This window comes from Chenopodium quinoa, unplaced genomic scaffold (genome assembly GCF_001683475.1).
Source record: "Chenopodium quinoa cultivar QQ74 unplaced genomic scaffold, ASM168347v1, whole genome shotgun sequence".
Taxonomy (NCBI): domain Eukaryota; kingdom Viridiplantae; phylum Streptophyta; class Magnoliopsida; order Caryophyllales; family Amaranthaceae; genus Chenopodium; species Chenopodium quinoa.
This window is the reverse complement of record NW_018745448.1, coordinates 9,411,460-9,432,422: the sequence shown is the minus strand read 5'-3', so window position 1 is coordinate 9,432,422 and position 20,963 is coordinate 9,411,460.

Here is a 20,963-nt window from a genome sequence, read left to right as displayed (position 1 = left end):
GTGATAGAAAAAATAACAAATTAACATCCTTCACGGTGAATTTGATTGATGCATGGTGTAATTAATTTGAATTTATTTAATAATGTGTCAAGTGTGACAACTACATCTAAATGAACAAATTAAATAAAGATTACGGAGTACATAATAACGCATATTATGGACCCTAGATTGGAAGGTCGTGGAGATCGATTGATCGATATGAATATGTAGTTGAGACTACAAATTAAAAAACATGAAATACTAGCTAAAGGGTACTGAATTACTTAATCAATGTTATTCATACAAAACTCGTACTCCCTCTATATTTTATTAATTACTTGGTTCATTTGCAATCTATCTATATATTATACTAAAAGACAAGCGCCTCAATGTGAGGATGACAAATGTCACTTTCTCATTGGCTTATCTTATGTATAAAATATATCTATATAATTACTGTTTACATATTCAAGCATAGTTATTTTTGTTAAACTTCAAACAATAAAAGCAAGTTTCTATACATGCATAAGATTTTCATGATTTCCTAACATAAATATTGATTTAATTTTTTTATAATAAATATATACTTTCCAATACTACAAATAATCCATAAAGTCTTTCCAATCTTTATTTATAGTCAAGTTAAAGAATAATAACTAATTTGAAGCAATATGATTAAAGTGGCATAATTAAGGAAACAAATATTTCGTATTTTGAAAGGCTAATATTGTTTTTTTTTCATGAAAATTAAATAAAATCGATAGAATTTAGTTTGACGTCAATTATGAAATCAATACAAACATTTAAAAAAAAATCAAATGTACAATAAAATATTGTGCACCTGTTATACAAGTTACCCTGTAATGAATGAAAGTTATTTATGCTTTATTGATAAAAGTTACCCAAAATAGTCTACAAGTTATCCTAAATTCAATTCAAGTAATTGGATGAATACAAAAGTTTTTGATAAAGATACAAAATAGTGTGTAAAAATTACTTTTATCGTTTGTTGTACTCCTTGACAAATACTGAATGCTGAGCCGAATTGTTGTCTTGGAAAAAAATACATAATCTTGAAAATAAATTTATTTTTAATCGGCCTTTCATTTTCTATACAATGTCTTTTACAATGACCTTTTGTTTTTCTTGCATTTAAATAAATAAATTCTTGCATTTAAATAAATAAAAAAAAAACCAATATAACACAAGAAGAATAAAAGTTAAATTGAATTAGACATTTGACGGAAAAGGGATAGATATAAAATGTATTATAACTATTACTCGTGTTTTAAATTGTAATATTCGTATTAACAATGCTATTACTTATGAATTTTTTTTTATAGAAAAACTAACATTTTTTATTTAAAAATTGTGCATTGCTCATGTACTATACTAGATATACAACAATCTTGTGCAATTATTTATGTTGTTTTATACATAATAATACTTTTAACTATAATAGTATGTGTATATAATATAATATTTTTTATAATATAAAAAAGTATATGTATATAATATAATATTTTATAACACGTGTCCTTCATACCAAGTGTAGTCCCAATCACCACTACACCAAAAATTTGGTGTAGTGGTGATTGGGACTACACTAGGTAGGGAGGACTTGTGTTCGCTCCCCTGCAACAACAATCGGAAGGGGAATGAAACCTAATAACCTATAACTGATCCGATCCTCAAATTAGTTGTTGGTTATATATGTGACTATTATATAATATATAGTTTTTGGCACAATGGTTAACTTAGGAAAATATATGTTTTGTAGGTCAAATATAAGGTTATTATTGTGTCTATAGATTTAATGAGTGCGACGGGTAAATAAAACATGTATATATTAGATTGATCGTAGCTACTGATGCGGATGGTATGATAAGAAAATTTCAGTTTTTTCTCAATGGGAGATATATATAAATTAGTCCAATTCTTATATAGCTATGTGGAGTATTATTCAATTATTTTTCAATTAATAAAATAACATTATAAATTAAAAGAAATTCAAATAACATAAAATACTATTAAAATAATGTTCCTTTAATTTTTTTTATTGACCATTAGTAACCAAGTCCTTTAATAGTAAATGAATATAAGTACCTTTGTTTTTATTTTTATTTTTCCTACGGGTTTAAGAATTTGATTTATAAATCGTGCATCGCACGGGCACTATGCTAGTTTTTACACTATTTATTTAACTTATTTTGACTAATATATTTATTTATACATAAGAAATAATACCAAGTATAATCTTGTAGCTATTTATTGAAGTCATCTCAATGGATAAATTTAATTAATTTTCAGTTGTTATAATTAATACTTATTGATTGATAATTTACATCGCAATATACATGCCCTGAAATATGGAGTAAGTTATAAAATACAAAGGAGGTAATAACTACTTAACGGATGAATGTAATTTAGTAAGAATCTCCAAAAAGACAATGAATTTACTTTGTTTTCTGGCTCACGAGAAGAGGCACTAATGCTCGACGTTCATCGAAAAGGTGGTAATATGATTTATGAATGTCAAATTATTCTGATTTTTTGTTAAGATCCATATTCTACTATATTATTATTCTGACAATTGGGGTACTTGCTTCCATCACCCTGTCTCATATTTGGTAGAAAAAAAATCACATATCATGGATTTTGTTTACACACAACATTCTAAACTTGTGCGGTAAAGTATGTTATATTATTATAAAAATATTTGTCTAAGAAAATGCTCTTAGGAATTATGATATTTGATGGTTTCTTGCCTTCTTTGTTATGTTTGTAAGTCAACGATAATATATACTCCATAGACCGTTGTACTTAGAGATAAACTACGGAGTATATATATATTTTGAAAACTACTCTTTAACTAGACTCTTTCATACATGTGGTATTCTTTAATTCAAACAATATGATAATTGATACATGCAACATGCCACATCTAATTAATATAAGCATAATTAACCACTTTATATTAATCACTTTTGAGCATTAATTAAAGTGGCCGGCAATTTTACCCTTCTCAAATCACAATCCCATAAAATGTATAAAGTAGGAAAAAAATATTATTGACTATGGACATTAAAAAATGTAATTGGTTGAGGCTTCATCCTTTTCATTAGCCCTTTTTCCACTATCTTGCAAATTGTACTTAATGCTCTTCCTTCTAATCGTATTAAGTAGAATCTACATTTACTTAGACACTAATTATATTTTGGTGATTCTATGTTTTTTTTTTCTACATTAATTAATTAAGGGTAATGATATATGTAACCCTTAGTGCTGCATATAAGCATTAAATATATTCTTTAAAATTGTACAGAGTATAAAATTAAGATTTATGACAATAACACACATAAATCAGTGTAATTAGCATGTTTTTGTCGTGATTTCCTAAATTTAAACAATTTTCTAGACTGTATTTAATACTTATATATAGGGATATGTATAACATTTTCCATTAATTAATTAGAGTATAGTCTCGAGATTGAAATGAGTAATCAATTCATATGAGTAATCATAAGTGGTAAACCAAAAAGAAAATTGGTGCAAAAACAAAAGGGATAAAAAGCTCATATAACTATGCAATTTATATGTTCTAGAAAAATTGATTTATATCTTGTTGAAATATACCATGAATCTGTTATAATCGTGAATGAGCGAGTTAGCTAAACCTCGCTAGCTAGATCGTAGGGGAATGTCACACGAAAAGGTTTGAGCTATAGCTCATATATAGGAAAGTGATTTAGCCATCTTTCGAAGGCCGTTGGAGAATGACAATGGTGGAGCTATAGCTCTAGGTATATTGAGCCATCATTCACTATCTAATAATCTATTGATCGTTCCTAATCTATTTTATTTTCAGTAATTTAGTCTGTATTACTCCTCAAGAGCAATAAAATTATTCTTCTCAAAACATGTAGATGTAGCCCACCTATATTAGTCGAATATACTTGTATAAAGGAAAGGTAAAATGAAAGTTAGGGAAGGGTATTAGTACTTTTTTTTTTTTTTTTTTTTTTTTGAAGGCGGGGTATTTTGAGGGCGGGGTATTAGTACTTCAATTCGTAATACATAGACTATTTTGGAATGTTGTGTGTAAAATTATCACTATTTAAAAATTGGTATTGGCTCATAATTAGACTGAAAACCGAACGATTGATTTTAATAGGGGAAGTGTCAAGTGTAAGATTTCCGGTGTGTTTGGACTTTAGAATAAGGATGATTCTAGCGTAGTCGCCGACTACAGACGATTACGGACGACTATAGTCGACTATAATAAGAGACTTAATCTGAACCATTGATATTTTTAATTAATTGCTTAATCTTAGCCTTTGAATAATTTTTTTAAAAAAAATTAAAAAATCAAAGCTACACGTCATTTAAGTCATGACAAGTCAGCGATTAGTCAGCGCCCAGTCAACAAAGGTTTGTTTGGTTCATTACTTTTAGAGGGTAAATTTTTTTTTTTTCAAATTATAACATTAAATTACTAACCAAACCTTCATCCTCATTTTGATTGTTTATCTTTCGGTCGGGTGTACTTAATCTAAAATCCAACCATAGATTACTAAAGTTTATAAGAAATTAATAAAATTAATGTATAACTATAATATTTTATTGATTATCACCAATCAGATTATCTTCATAAACATTTTCATGTAAAGGATCTGGCTTGTATTATATCTTATGATTGTATGTTTATGTAATATTAATTATATATTTATTTTTATTTATCCACCATTGTTGAATATTGAAGCTCTCAAATATATACAACACCATTGTTGAAGGTTGAAGATCTCAAATTGATAATAACTGTAAATTAGGAAGGTGGTCATATGATTTTAGATAAAATTTTAAAAAGAATTTTAACTTTTTTTTTTTTTGGAGGAAAAGTAAAGAATATTAACATTGATTTACCAAAAAAAAATAAAAAAAAAAAATAAAAAAAATTACGTGTAGCTAGTTTTCCGTGAATTGGGGGGTGATAGCTTTGACTAAATATACCTTGATTATCTTTAAATATACCTTGATTATCTTTACCTAAAAAAAATTTGTTACAAAATTACAATATAATTAAAACATGAATTTTTTTTACCAAACTTGTGTATTAACATTTAATTTTTAAAAAATATATAATTAAAATTGTTAGATTCGAATTTCGACTTCAATCATAAGATGCATTTCGCATAACATTGGTGTCCGGTGATAACTTTTTTTATGGGAATACAGAGTAGTTTTCTATTTTGATGAGTTTTGACAACCAAGTTATATTGTAGAAGATAAAATAATACTATGTATAATAATATTCCTATTTTTGATGATACTATAAAATTTACCATGTTGATTTTCTGCTGTATTAGTGTATTATTATACACATACTTCCTCCGTTTTTTTTTTAGATGCAACACACCCTTTAGCGCGGTAATTAAAAAATGTGGGGTTTACATGATATAATAAACTTTAAAATAGGATGAGTGTTGTTAGGAGTGTAATTTAGTGGGCCATGTGCTTTAAATAAGGGAGATAGTATAGTTTTTTCCTAAATTAACTTTCCTTTTATAGTGTGTTGTAAGTATTGTGACATTTCCTTTTTAGGGAAGTGTTACAAGTAAAAAAAAAACGGAGGAAGTATATATTAGTGGAAATCAAGATTTGAAAGAAAAACGGTGAAAATGTTAAAGATTTACATATTCAAATAAATAAATAATAAATAAATAATCAAGATTTACATATTCAAATAAATAAATAATAAACTGCTCCTGAATAATTTTATATGTCTTTTTATCGTTCTTGACAAAGCTCCATTGATGTATAGTCGCAAAATTGATAAAACTTGATTGGTCATCAATATCGGCAATTTTGCAACACAAATCTTCTAAATATGCAACCCTAAACCAGCAGACTCGCAATTTCACATATTCGCAAGACGAATCTTCCAAATCTGTATCACTACCCACACAAAAACCGAACAAATTAAACAAACAATACTAAAAATCCCATCATTAGGGAAGTGACTAAACCCTACATGGAGGGACTGACTTTAATCACCATACTGTTGATGATTTTAATGGATAGGCTTGCTATTGATAAAATCCATGACAGCCCTTAAATTTTACGATGGTGCATGGCCAGGTTTAAAGAGAGAGAACACATATCATTTAGGGTTTTTATCTTTTATTAAATTCCACCATCCTTTTATGCTATTTTATAACTTTTTTTCTTTAAAATAACCACACAAGATGTTGTTGTAAAACTTGTTTTTTCTTTCTAGTTTATTTTTCAATTACAAATAAAAGATGAAATTAAAATGGGAATTTAGGGGAGCTTAGTAGCCAAAAAAGCAACAATTCAAGATCGACTAATCCCCACAAAAAAGAATAAATAATTTTTGAGGTAATGTAGTTTTTAAATTGTTGTGTGACTTGTGAATTCTATGTGGAGTTTTTTTTTTTATTATTATATTCTTAATTTGTATACTTTCAAAATTCATAAGGAGTTTTTTTAAACTAAATTTTAAATTTGTATGTATAGTATATATAAAAGAGAATTGCTGGTTTGGGCTTAAAGGGTAGCTCTACAATAATTTGTTTTGGTGAAATCTCTTTCAAGTCCCAATTGATGACTTCCAACGTTGCAAGCTATAGCATTATTTTTTATTTTTTTTTAACAAAACCAAGTTGCAGCATTTACTTATGGTGTTTATGTTTTTTTTTCCATCAAAATTTTAACTGCAACGATTATGTTATTTTATTTTGTTTTTTTAGTAACTTTATTTCTTTGATCATTAGTCTTATTTATAATTCTTACTAAGGGTAGGACAAGCAAAAATTTGTGTCGTATTCATGTTTGGTCTTGTGTTCATTTCGTGTTGTTTACCAAATTTAACAAAAATCTTTGTTTTTTTTTTCTAACAAAAAAAATTATTTTCCATTTATTCTCTTCGTTTTTTAAAAAAAAAATTGTAAAATAAATCCATATATTTAAATAGGAAAATCCTAGGATTTGAGTAGGTTTGTAGAAAAATGATTTACTTTGATAACGATGTCACAACAAATCATGCCGACAAGAGATTGATCTGAAGTGTAGTATACAGTTCCATATGTCAAATAATAAAGACAACTTTTCGGATGTGACGAGACTCTTAAATATATGAGAATGTGTGTAGCAAATTGGAGCCATAATATTGACAGATGGCATGCATGCATGCATCCATGCAATTAAATAGCTCATCACTTGCATGACAACCATCATCACATGTCCAAGTATGTATTTTATTTTTTGATTTTTTTTTTAAATATAAATTTATGGTTTTGTTTCTTACTAGCTATGTTTTAGTGTTATTTTGTCATTTCCTTTTCTTATATTTTGCCTCATCCAAAAACAATACTACAGAGTATAAAAATACAATATATGACCCATATTTATCACTTTATATTGTCTTTTATATTGTCATTAATTATGTATCAACTTCAAATTAATTTGAATTTACCTTTTCACTTTATTAATTTAGATAATAATGAATGAAATTAAAAAGAGTATATTGAATTATCTTACAACCAAATTGTTTTACTACATTCTTATCAAATTACTATTCAATGTTGTCTTTTTTGTTTTTCTTTTTTTCCCATGTATACATACATATAGTTATCAATATACTGTACATCTTTTGGCATATATTTTCTTTGTTGATGAGCATAGTTATCAAGTTACTGTTTATGCTTTGGCTTTTATGATTGTGTATATAAGTAGATCTTCGGTGGTGCGATAGCATTTCAATCCATCTTCATCCTAAAATATTTTGATACATCAAATTATCATGTGATACTACATTTGTATTTCTTTCGTTCGTGTAGTTACATTGATCATCAGACAACAAGGTATTATTAAAAATCTATTACACCAAGAGATGACACGTATCATTACTGGTGTGTTTTTTAGTATATAGTTATTGATGGATTGATATATAGATTTACCTCTTTCATCTTTAGATATTACCTAGGAAATCGTGATTTATAAAGTGATACATCTTAATTGAAACAGAAGGAATATAATATTTCATTGTTTAATACTTTGTGTAATTCATGAGTTAAATTAGCTAGTTATTCAATCCAACTTTGAATCAGAATTTTCAAATTATTTTATTTTCTAAATATATACATTTTTTCCCTTGTCCAACACAACTCTATACTTAGTATTCAAAAACTCGATCCGAGATTAACGTGTTCCCTTTCTACTACACTTCCCTATCTTCTTTTACAAACCAAGGTGTCACATCATGTCTTCTTATATTTTCTATTTTTTTTTCACTATCTTTGTTAACCCTTTTCTTACACTTTATCTTTATCATCTACCTTTATCAATTCTACCTTTCTATTTTCTCTCTTTAATTTTACTCCTTTTACCTTTTTTTTCACGTCTAATTTAGAAAAAAAAGTCCCAAAGTTTATTTCTTTACTCATTTTGTTGAATTGGTTATACATTGCACCCATATATAATGCTTTAGTATATTGGTATTTCCTCACTCATCTTCCAATGCAGTTTTTTGTGAACAACACGCGCATTGCATGGGATTTTAGTAACTCTAGCTAGTTAATAACTTCTCACATAATGTTCACGTGTATAACTTCTACTTTTATAGTCATGTCTAATATGAAGTATAATAATTTCTTTAAGCATAAATATGTCCCATATATTACCGGTATAAAAGATTTGTTATAATCTATGAGCCATAAGTACTTTAAATGACATAAATCTAAAACGTAAACTTTTAATTATAGCACTCCATCTAAAAAAAATAAAAACCTCAATACCACCCTATATCAATAGTTTTCCCATATTAACCCTCTAAATGAGGTAGTTTTGAGTTAGATTTATCACTTATGTTTTTTTAGTACTATCTCCGTATTTTTTTAAGCAAAATGTTTAATTTTGATTTTATACACTATTCACCTAATCTATTTTAACTAACAATTGATTTAGAAAAGTTTATTAATTTACAATTGTTATAATGTTTACTTATTGATGATAAAAAATATTATTGATTATTTTAAATTAAAGTTTTGTATTGGCATACATGCACCAGAGAAACGTCTTATTTAATTTTAAAAAAACTACAAAGGGAGTAGAATATATATCCAAATTATAGTTTCTCCATTATTTTTTAGTTGACCAGCTTTGACTTTTACACAATTCACAACCAAAATTCTTTTGACTGTAGTTCGTGAGTTATATGTAATAAAAAAACATGTTATTGTGTGAGATCTTGTTAGAATCATCTTAATAAGTATTATCCTAATATATTATGGAGAATTAGAGTTATTAATTATTAAGTACTAGCTACTTTGGCAAGCGTGATAAGTGAAGTATGTCAATGTGAGAGGGAATAATTAAATAAAATTTTACATCGATACAATTAAACGATAGGATTATTATAAAAGGTAAAATATAAAATTTAGTTAGTTAGTTTTATAAATATAACTTGTTTGAAATATTTATAATTGATTTATCGTACAAATTGTACCACTAAGGTCATCAATCAATCAATCAATAACATAATACTAAAAGAGAAACCGAAAATGACACATGACACTTTTTGGTGTCGTTTTTTCGCTCCAAAAAACACTTTCCAAAATTAAATATATTTTTACAATATTTTTCTTTTATATATTTTTTATTGACAACTTATTTAAGACAATAAAATTATACGTGTAAAATTTATATATGGTATAGGATAAATCAGTCATTGGACAATCACCATTAACCAAACACTAATTCTACCTAAACCAACCTAAGACAAGTCTAGGGTAAGCAAAGGATCGTATCCACGGGAAATGGGTAAATAAAACCAAGAGTATGAACGGTTGTAAGCTAGTCCAATCACAAATTGGGGTTTTGATTAGTTAACTTCTATAGAGATGAACACTAGGGGAAACGGGCTTTAACACCAACCAAGCAAAATAATCGATAACAAGGATAAATCATGAACATACATAGGTGATGAAATAGGAACTTAACATTGTCTTCTTTCAAAGTCACAATATAAGTATTCCCTAGATCAAACACTAACATGATATCTAGGGTTTTCATGAATTCAATTATATTAGGAGAGAGATAAATCAAGGATAGATTGAACATGCAAGAACAATTAACAAGAATTAGAGATAAGATAAAGCAATTAAAACATATATAATCAGAAAAGTAGCAAGAGATAAAGAGGAAAGAGATTACTATAATTGATGCTTCAAGGTTTGAGAAATTGTTGAAATTGATAGAACAAACTAATTCTATTGATTCTTACAAAGTGATTGAGTTTTTGGAAATTTAAACTATGGGAGAGGAAATCTATGCACTAACTGTGTGAATAAACCTAAGGGAATTAAGAGAGAAGAAGGTCCATACAAAGAAGCTTAAGGGAGGTATTTATATGACCCCTAAATAAAAAGGATAAAGAAAACAAGAATTGGGCTCGAAAGCAGGCTTGCATAGACGTGCCACCTTATGCACGGACGTGCTGGAGTGAGCATGGTCGTGCTAACTGCCTAACTAGAAGGAAGGGAAATAGTAGGAACTATTTTGAAGCTGGACACTCTACACGGACGTGCCACCTTATGCAAGACCATGCATGTCTTGTAATGCTGAATTAGTGCCTCCTTATTTGAACCAAGATACCTTGCACGAACGTGTAGGGTTTCGCATAGACATGGCAACGTGCCTTTGCTACAGTTTTCAGTACGGATCGCTGCATTTGCAAAGCATGGGCTTAGTGTGGAGCGTTTGACCCAAGAGAAGGAGCAAGCCATCTAAGAAGTCACCTCGTTGAAGTAGAAGGTTGCGGAACTGGAGTCGTAGCTCAAAGAGATTAAACGTCTTCGGCAACAGGGTATCCGGAAAGTGAACCAGCTCAGGAGATAGCAGAAGGAGGCTTGGGAAGAGATGAAGATGTCTCTGGCGGATTTGGAGTCGACAAAGGAAAAGTTGGCCAACATTGAAGACTAGTTGAACACGGCTGGCACTCAAGAAGAAATGGCGAAGGCTTGACTCTTAACAACATACGGGCATGCCCATATTGCAGACGCATGTGTTGAAGCCAATGAGTTGGGGCAAGAAACGGGCGTTCATCGTATTCAGGCTGCCCTTGAACTTGTTCACCCAACTCTCTAGTTCAGGCCTCTCTATCACAAGTACCACGAAATCCTCCAAAGTGAGCTTGATGAGATGATGAAGAATTTCTCGGTTTGCGATGAAGAACTGATAGGCGTGTCACGTACCTAACAAAAATTACCAAACTCTACTATGTAGTTGAGCAAGTAGGGGTCGAATCCTAAGAGACTAAGGACTAACTAATTAAACAGACTCAAATTAATACTAAGCAAGTAACCAATCAATATCGAGAAATCTATACTAGAACAACTATGAATTATCAAGCAACAAAAATTATAATAATGAATTAATAAAAAACTAAAGAGATCTAAGATTAAGTATCCCCACTAACATGAATCAATACAGTAGAACAATCTCCTATCCTTCAATTAAACTAATAAATGGTCCACAGAACGGATTCTCCCTGTAACAATACTAAGGGTTTCTTTCAATCAACTAATAGCTTCCCTAATATGCAATAATACCTATTTTCATGGAATCATACATATTAAAGACATTGAGAACGACATCCTATAAGTCCTAGCAAGAACAATTAGTTAAATTCATGCATAAAAGCTCTTATTAATTAGGGTTTTAAAATCAATTAAGAATCAACTTTCGTTGTAAACTTAATTATTACATTCAATAATACTATTTATAGTTAATCATTGATAATTACACCAACCCTAACAAAGAGAATCATAAATTAATTAAATTGGGAATTGGGAATTAATTAACACATCAATCCATATTAGGGTTCAACTTAACCCTAGATTATGAAACTACTCACACATGATAATAGAAATAAAAAGACAATTAATTAAAGAAAACATAATAACAATAGAAATTAAAGAGAATACAGAAAAGAAATCAATACTTGAAATTTAATATGAAATCTTTAATCTTCAAAGCAAAACCCTAAAAAGTATTGTCGAAGAACGTAATACCAAAAAAACTCTAAAAAATCTATAAAAAGTGATTAATAAAAGACTATCTAAAACCTATTTATATGCTAGGAAAATAGTAGTAGTCATTTCTTAGGATGAGGACTCCTAAAATCCCAAAAATAGAGCTAATTCATTGGTAATGAAAAGGCCGCAACCGAGCTGCGGTACAGGGTCGTGAGCCGCGGTACAGTTGTGAAGTGGGCTGTCAACTTTGAGTTTATTGCTCTTTTGTGAAGTGCGCCGCAGGCAAGCTGCCTGACAGGCTAAAGTCGTATCACCTAATCAAAAGTAATTCCTAAATCCTCTAACTAATGTAGATAGGGAAGTAGGGTCGAATCCACAGGGAAACTGGTCTTTTTATTCCTAATTAATTAAAGCAATCTAAATTATAAAGTAACCAATATATTGTAATCAAAGGAATACTAAACTACTAAGAGTAAAAGTAGGGAAAAATAAAAATAGAGAAAATCAATGAATAAAAGACCTAGGGCATAGGTTCACCAATAAACAATATTTCAGGGTAAGGCATAATAATCAAACATCAATGCATAAATTAATCAGATAATAAAGGGCTTTCACTACGTATTACAATCACAGAATTAATCTACCGGTATTAAATCTCATCTCTCGAATCTCGACTTAACCATTTATAAATTAACCTGCCTATTGAAACTAGACCTAAACATCAATTCTCATCTCTCGAATCTCGAATCAATATTGTCAAACTCATGCATAAAAGATCAGGCTTAATCTAGTCATAGAGCATTAAATCAATCAATAAGAAATTTATCTAGAATTGATAATTAACAACAATAAATTACCCCTTCGTATTATTTATGGATCCCCACAAACCCTAGAAATAAAACTACTCACACATAGTTAAACCTAAACTAATCAAAGCAATAAAATAAGACATGATGAAAAGAATTAAAGTAAATAACTGAGATTAAAGTAGAAGAAATTATTGCCAAAATAATCTGAATTAGGGAGTTGAATTAAGAACAAAGTTTTAGAGAGAGAAACTAATCTAAAAGCTAAGTAGAGAGAGAAAGTCTAAGGCTATGTTTGGATAACAAAAAATGTAAGGAAAGGAAGGGAAGGGAAAGGGGGGGTGACAAACTTCCTTGTTTGGATAATATGTTGGGGGAGGGAAGGGGAGGGAGATGGAGAGATCCAGTTTCCCCCCTCCTTTAATAAAGACCATCCCTTCAAAATTGGAGAGATTTGGAGGGAAAATGGAGCTCATCATTTCCTCCACTTTCCCTTCCTTCCCCTTCCTCCTATTTCCCCCCTTCCATTTCCCTTCTAATTTGTTATCCAAACCTAGCATAAGAGTAAGAAAGAGTAAAAAGATCTTACTAAACTTGCTTAACGGAAAAGTATTTATATTAAGCAAGAATCCTAAACTAAAACAAACTTAAACGACGATTAAAAATCTACTAATGCTGACACGCGCCCGATCAGGCGAGGCACCGCCCGATCGGGCGCGCCTTTTTCTTCAAGTATATCTCTCGCGCTCGGTCGGGCGCGAGTTCGGGCGCCGACTTCTCTTCCCCGCCCGGCTAAGCGCGCCTTCAAGCGGAAGCTCCTTTGGCCGGGCGGCACTCTTGAGCTACTCCTTGGACTTCGATTGGACTCCAATTCTTCAGGCTAATCCGGATTTCCTCTTCGGGTCTTGAATACTCGGTCCAAATGCCCTAGTATCACATATACCAAGCCCTTAATCACCGGTTCGATTGCTCTAATCAGTCCTAGGCTATAAAAACTGGTCGTGCTTCTCCAATGCTCGTAAATACTCCATAATATCTCGGGAAAATGCTTCAAAAGTGCAATTCCCTACAAAAGTCAACCAAATCTACGAAAACACTAGAAAACATCAATTAGTAATAAAAGTGGCTCTAAAGAGCCAAAAACACTACTAATTATGACCAAGAGATGGGGGTAAAATATTATAGAAAATGTATATCAAAGTCCCCCAAGCCAAACCTTTGCTTGTCCCTAAGCAAAGATCTCATCAATGAATAAATAAATATACTTCATCCCAAAAATAAAAATCAAGCACAAACAATTCAAGGTAAATCTAATAAACATGCTTCAACATCAACCAATCTCATCCATCCAATTACTCTTCCTCCCTAACAATTGTCAAATAGAGCAAACCACAAGAGCATATAGAATTCAAGACTAGTGCTCACACACTCAACTCTCATTTATGTGGCGAGTAAAAGATGTACTTGATCGCTCTCCAACCAACCCCTTTAATATGAACAATGCCCTCCCAAACTCACACTCTCATGTGTTTAAAAAGATATACACTTAACCTACTAGTCGACTCGAAATATGTAAAATCATAACTTGCATTGATAAACAACACTTTCACATTCATACAACTCTATGCACAAAGGTCGGAAGGTCTTTAAAGCTTGTAATATAAGGCTAGGGTAAAGGGTAAGAAACATTTGGAAATAAGTGAGAGAAAAGCTATGCTTAAGGGAGCAAATCCTAATAAAACCATGGTCAAAAATAAATGATGACCAATCATCTCCAACATACTCAACTCCACCAAAAATCCACCAAATACAACCCCAAACATATCAAACAATCCCAACACTTACAAATTTCACTCATAAAAAAATAATAATGTAACACTTGAGCGAATAACAAACTTTAATTTTTCTTTCTTGATTTTTTCATTGAAACTCAAAGATTTTTTTTTCTTTTGATCAACCTCCAACTAGAACATTTGAACATTGAACAATTTTTTTCTTTTGCTCTTTTTTTTCTTTCTTTTGAAGTTCACTTATTTTTTTCACTTTTTTTCTTGAACTTTTTTTTTTAACATCATACTTTATTTTTTTCAAGAAAATTCTATTTTCAAACTCATAAAAAATAACTATAATCAAGAACAAAATAACTTCTCAAAACCTACCCAAATTCAGCAAATAATAAGCACACTAGAACTCCCTCACCTCACTCACTAATAGCTCCCCCAAGCCAAGCTTGAGACTAGTAACCAATGGCAAAACATGCTTGTAATGTGGCTAATAAACAACAAAAGGGCACAAGCAACAACATGGGTAGCAAGAAGGGAACAAATGTATCTAAAATCATATGAAGGCTTCCTAAAAGAACAAATGCCTTTGTCCTTCACAATGTGCATAATAATGATTCATATAAACATTACATATAGTTGCAAACCAATACTCAAATTCATTGACATACCAGGAACTATCACACATTCCTAACCAAATCAATTAGTCAAGCACTATATTCACAAGCATTTGGACAAAATTGACGCATGTTAGGACATCTAAGCAATCAAACTTCAAATCATGATCAACAAATCCACATTTCTTATCATCATATACCAAGAATCAAAACAATATTTTCCAAGTATGGGGCACAGGGAAGCATGATTTATAATTCATTGGAACGTTTTTTTGGAATTTTATTTTATTTTTTTCAATTTTCTTGTATTTTTCATAGAAGAAAGCAATAAACTAACCTAGAAAGTAATAAATCTAATCTAAGAAAACACACCAAAAAAAAAAGAGAAAAAGAAAGATACCAAATCCAAAATCTCCCCGAAGCTAGAATAAGACAATGTCCTTATTGGCTCGGGAACTAGCCCAGCATGGCTAATCCTCATCATCCTCATCCATGGAGTCAAATCCTCCACCTCTGCTGCCACCTGCACCACCTACATCAGAAGAGCTACCACCAAAATAGTCAGCGTGAAAACTCCCCCCCGGTGGTCCCCCGAAAGGAATGTTCTGGCCGTACCCATGGAAGGCAGAATAGTCAGTATAAATATCATGGGCAGTGGGATCCCTATCGTATCCCTAGGGTGCAGGCTGAAACCAGTCAGGGTAGATGGAATCGTCGGGAATGTTGCCCCGACAAGCATAATCATCATACATAGGGTAAATGGCTCTACACTGGTTCCTCTCAAGGTACCCTAATCTATGGTCAATGGATCCTACCATCCTCCTAAGGTCAGTGTGGGAATGCTCAATACGGCCTAAAGCCTGACCTATACTCTAGAGGTCCCAAACTGGGTCAGAGTCACCATGGGGGACAGAGTGAGACATGTGAGGTGGTGAAAGCGCTACCTCGGGCTCGGGCAGGGGTGGTGGAACTGGCGGTGCTTGCCCCTAGCGTGGACAACTAATAGGTCGTACGTGTAGGACACTTGCTCGGGGGGAAAAGCGGTCAAGTCAGGACTAGGTAAGGGAAAGATAGGCAATGGCTGCTCAGTCCCAGTCCTAATACACCAGTGGGGGGTTTGCTCACTATCCAATCGTACCCAACCCAACTCCTCAAAATACCTAGCAGTCATATAGGTATCCGGTCCACAGTTAGTCATCTGGTGGGGTCCACTCTCAACAAAACCGACCTTCTTAACTGCTATCCTAGTGATCAGGCCTCCTATACGAATAGGGGTACTAGACTAGGTACTGGCCGTGGCATGTATACTCAAATGGTGGATGATGTATCTACCTATGTTCAGTTTACCAAACCCATACACATAGTGTCCAATAATAGCTAGTTCGTTGGTTTGGGCGTTATGAGGCTCGTACCTACCAAGAAAACACAATCCTGCAATCTTTCCCAGATTTTTGGGATAGGGTGATGGATAATTTTCGTACTAGCATGTTGGGGGTCGGGGGTCGGGGGTCGGTAAACAAGTTAAAGCGTGATAAATATTACCCATTTTATAATAAGCATGTCATTGATGAGGTAATTCAGAATTCAATTCAAATAATTTACAAAATTAAACATATGTCAAACTAATATTCCTATTGTTCAACCTAAAAAATAAGTTCAGCCAATTTCTACTATTTATAAATTTCAAAGAGGACAAAAATTCGCACGTTAATTCACGATATGTAGGATAATGCATGTCAACGAATTTTCTCATTCCTATATCGTTCAAAAAACGTTTAACAAAATCATATAAGCCATAAGATTCAAGGGTAGAGCGGTGTAACCACCGTGAAGGAATTACCTCACGCCCGACGAGGTGTTCTAGCCGTTCTTTTTGCTCTTGGGTAGCTATTTGGATTGTTGGCCAATAAGGAAGTTGCAAATCTGGATCATACTCCTACCTTGAACTAGAACTCCTCCCAAAAATTGATCGGGACCTCTTTGAAGCCATAATAGAGAAATGGGTTGGAAAATATTTGATTGAAACTTGAAAATTTTTATGTAGAATTGTACAAGATTATTTTGTACTTTAGTCTTCATTGACGAGCTTTGAATATCTCAAAGTAAAAAATAATAAATTGGCTTAGGGCCTGTTCATATTTACTGAATCGAGCTGAACTGAACTGATTGAAGCTGAACTGAACTGAACTGATTGGAGTTGAACTGAACTGAATTTTTTATGAGAGAAGGAAATTAGGAGCTGAATTGAACTGAACTGATTGGAGCTGAACTAAATGGAACTGAACAGAACTGAACTTATTGGAGATGAACCTGAATTGAAAATATGAACAGGCCCTTAGTTAAAAACAAAACGAAAATGCAGTTGTTTGAAAAAAGACGTAAATTGAATTATACGATTTTTTTTACGACCAAAAATATATCAGTTTCTTACTTTCCTTGAATCATAGTGATGTTTTTAACAAAATCTATCCTTAATTATCTCAAGTAAGAAAAAATCCATTTGGCCAAAAGAAATAAAAATACACATATATACCCAGAAAAAAAAAATGAAACGTGATATCATATTTTAAATTCTTGTTAATAGGGTGGTCCCAAATCATGAGTGGGTATCCCTACCTTGTTAGGGTATGGTGAATGAGAGAGATGATCTTAATAAATTGCATTTTTATCATTTTTACCAACAATGACACCCTTGTTGATTAAATTAATGTTGGATTCAATATTTAAATGTTCTTATCAATTTACCAACAATGACACACATGGCCCACTTGCTCTATATAATAATACATTAATACTAGATAAGTTCTACTTAAACTCTTCACATCATGAGGTGAAATAAATAAAAAAATAAAGTTAAAAAATAAGTAAGGACCTGTTCCGATTTATTGAATTAATTTAAATTGTACTGAACTGAACTGAATAGAGATGAAATGAATTGTGTATGAGAGAAGAAAATTAGGAACTGAATTGAACTGGACTGATTGGAGCTGAACTGAAATTATATTTTAAACAATACAAAAGTATAAGGTTATTTCAAATTATTTTATCCGTTTTTAGTACTCTTGACTAGATTAATTGGCACTCTAGCTTTCCAAAGTCTCATTAGCTTAATCATGATCGTCCTTGTTTGGAACGAAACCCCATTGTCTTAATTTAGAGATACGCAAAATTTAAAACATATGCTCGCATGTACATTGTACGCAACAATGAATACAAATAGGTGGTCCCAAACGACTACTAGTTAGTCTCAAAATAAAACGTTAAAGATCAATCTGTATTTAATCGAAGGATAATTATCAAAATTCATACACACAAGAATCCTATCAATTTCGATTAGTTCTATTGTTTGCAACGGATTACTCTTGTATAGAACAAAACTCACAACCCATTGAGCATACATAAATTTCACTTTTAGATATCCCTTATTTAATTTTGGGGATACCCAAAATTTGAGTTAACATTAAAGATAAGACATTATATATCTATCTTCAACCTTATTGTTTGGTTTGAAGTGCCAAGTAATGATTGAGCATTCTCATTGTGTTACGGACTTACGGTAGATGAATTATATAATTTTAAACACAAACGTTTAAAAAACTGAGTGTACATTAATTTACTTTGCTGCGCAGGAAGAAAAAAAGAAAGAATTATGGGCAAGTTTTGATAGCTTATGGGTAGCTTTTATGTTCTTTTTTTATCTAACCAATTTTCCTTATGGGTAACTTGTCGTTTTCATATGTTATATTTTTATCTTATCAATTTTTTAATTCCTTTAATGGTAAAGAAAATATATATGATTAGAAAATGAAAACATAAAGAAAATAAATAATAATGAACGGTTGGAGAACTACGTACCTAATTTGATTATAATAACTTTCAAATATTCTTTACTGGGATTTTATAATATATTTAATTGAGATTGCCTAATTTGATTGCAATAACCTTCAAATATTCTTATTTGGGACTTCATAATTCTTAGTTGGGATTGCCTAATTTGATTGTAACGACTTTCTTATTGGGACTCTATAATACTCCGTAGTTGATTGGGACTGCCTAATTTGGTTGTAATAAAGTTCAAATATTCTTGATTGAGACTACATAACACTTATTGAGTTATTAGGATTTCCTAATTTGATTGTAATAATAATCGCATACATACTATATTAATTGGGACTTTATAATACTTAATTGGGATTGTTTAGCTAATTTTATTGTAACCTTTATATATTCTTGATTAACACTACAGAATACTTATTGAGATTGCCTAAATTGATTGTAATAACCTTTAAAAAAAATTGTTGAAAGATATTGAGACTATATAATATTTAATTGAGATTGCATTGTAATAACCTTAAATATTATTTATTAGGAATGTAATACTTAATTGGGACTTCCTAAATTGGTTGTAATAACCTTCAAATATTCTTGATTGAGACTACATAACACTTGTTGGGACTGCCTAATTTGATTGTAATAATAACCGCATGTATACTATATTAATTAACACTCTACAATACATTATTGGGACTGCCTAATTTGATTGTAAAAACATTTATATATCTTGATGGCAACTACACAATACTTATTAGAACCACCTAATTTGATAATTACGCATTGAGAGCATACCCTTTTATTTTTTTTAAAAAAATTATTTATTTGGGATTACACTATAATTGTTTGGACATTCTAATTACATTATTAGGGGTGAGCATGAGACGGATACTTGTACTGTTAGTACAAACGGTTCAGGTAACCGAAAACCAATATCACTAAAAGTACCCGGATTTTCAAAACGGTGTTATCGAGTATCCAAAGATATCCAATAGTGATAATTAAATTTAATAATGTAGTTATTATGATATCATTTAACACCAATTAATAACAATACCACATTATCTTGGCCAAATTATTAATAATATTACTAATCATTGATATTATAAAGTGATTATACTCGTATGAAGTAATGTCAGAGTTTATATTTTGGAAAAATAAATTAAGTAGGTAATAAAACAAAAAATCGCTTATCAGGTCGAATCAGATAACCGTTAATTTTAAAATGATACCCAATTAGCCCAAATTCCCAAATCCTATGAAATCAAAATGATGGTCTATTACAAGATTTTCTTTAATAAAGAGTCCATATATATATTCCGTCTAGTATTTTTATTAAATTTTTTTATATTGACTTTTTTTACTATTTACATGTTTATTTTGATCATATATACTGTATAACTTTGTATATTATTTTTATCATGGAGATATCTTTCAAATATACTTAATTTTATTTATTTTTTTATTTTATTGAAATAATTTATAATTTTATTCTGTAGACACTTTTTTAGTCGTGAAATCAACTATATATTTAAAGATAATTAGATTAACAATTGTGGAATTGAAGTTGTATATTAGCAAATGTAGAAGCCAATAAACTGTAGTTATTTAGAACAATAAAAATTAACAAAAACTTTTGTATACATCCGGTTTACACTAATATTAGTGTGCATCGAGCAATATAAGGGTAACTTTTAGCTAATTTTAGGGTAACTTTTTGTCTTTTTTTGGGTAACTTTAAACATAATACAATTTTTATATAAATCAACAACAATAAAAGTTTTATAAAGGTATTTTAATTACAATCAATCACTAATAATTGATTTTTAGTCATTTAAAATGTGATTCTTTACTAATAAAACGTAGATAATTTTTATTTGAATTGGGTTACTT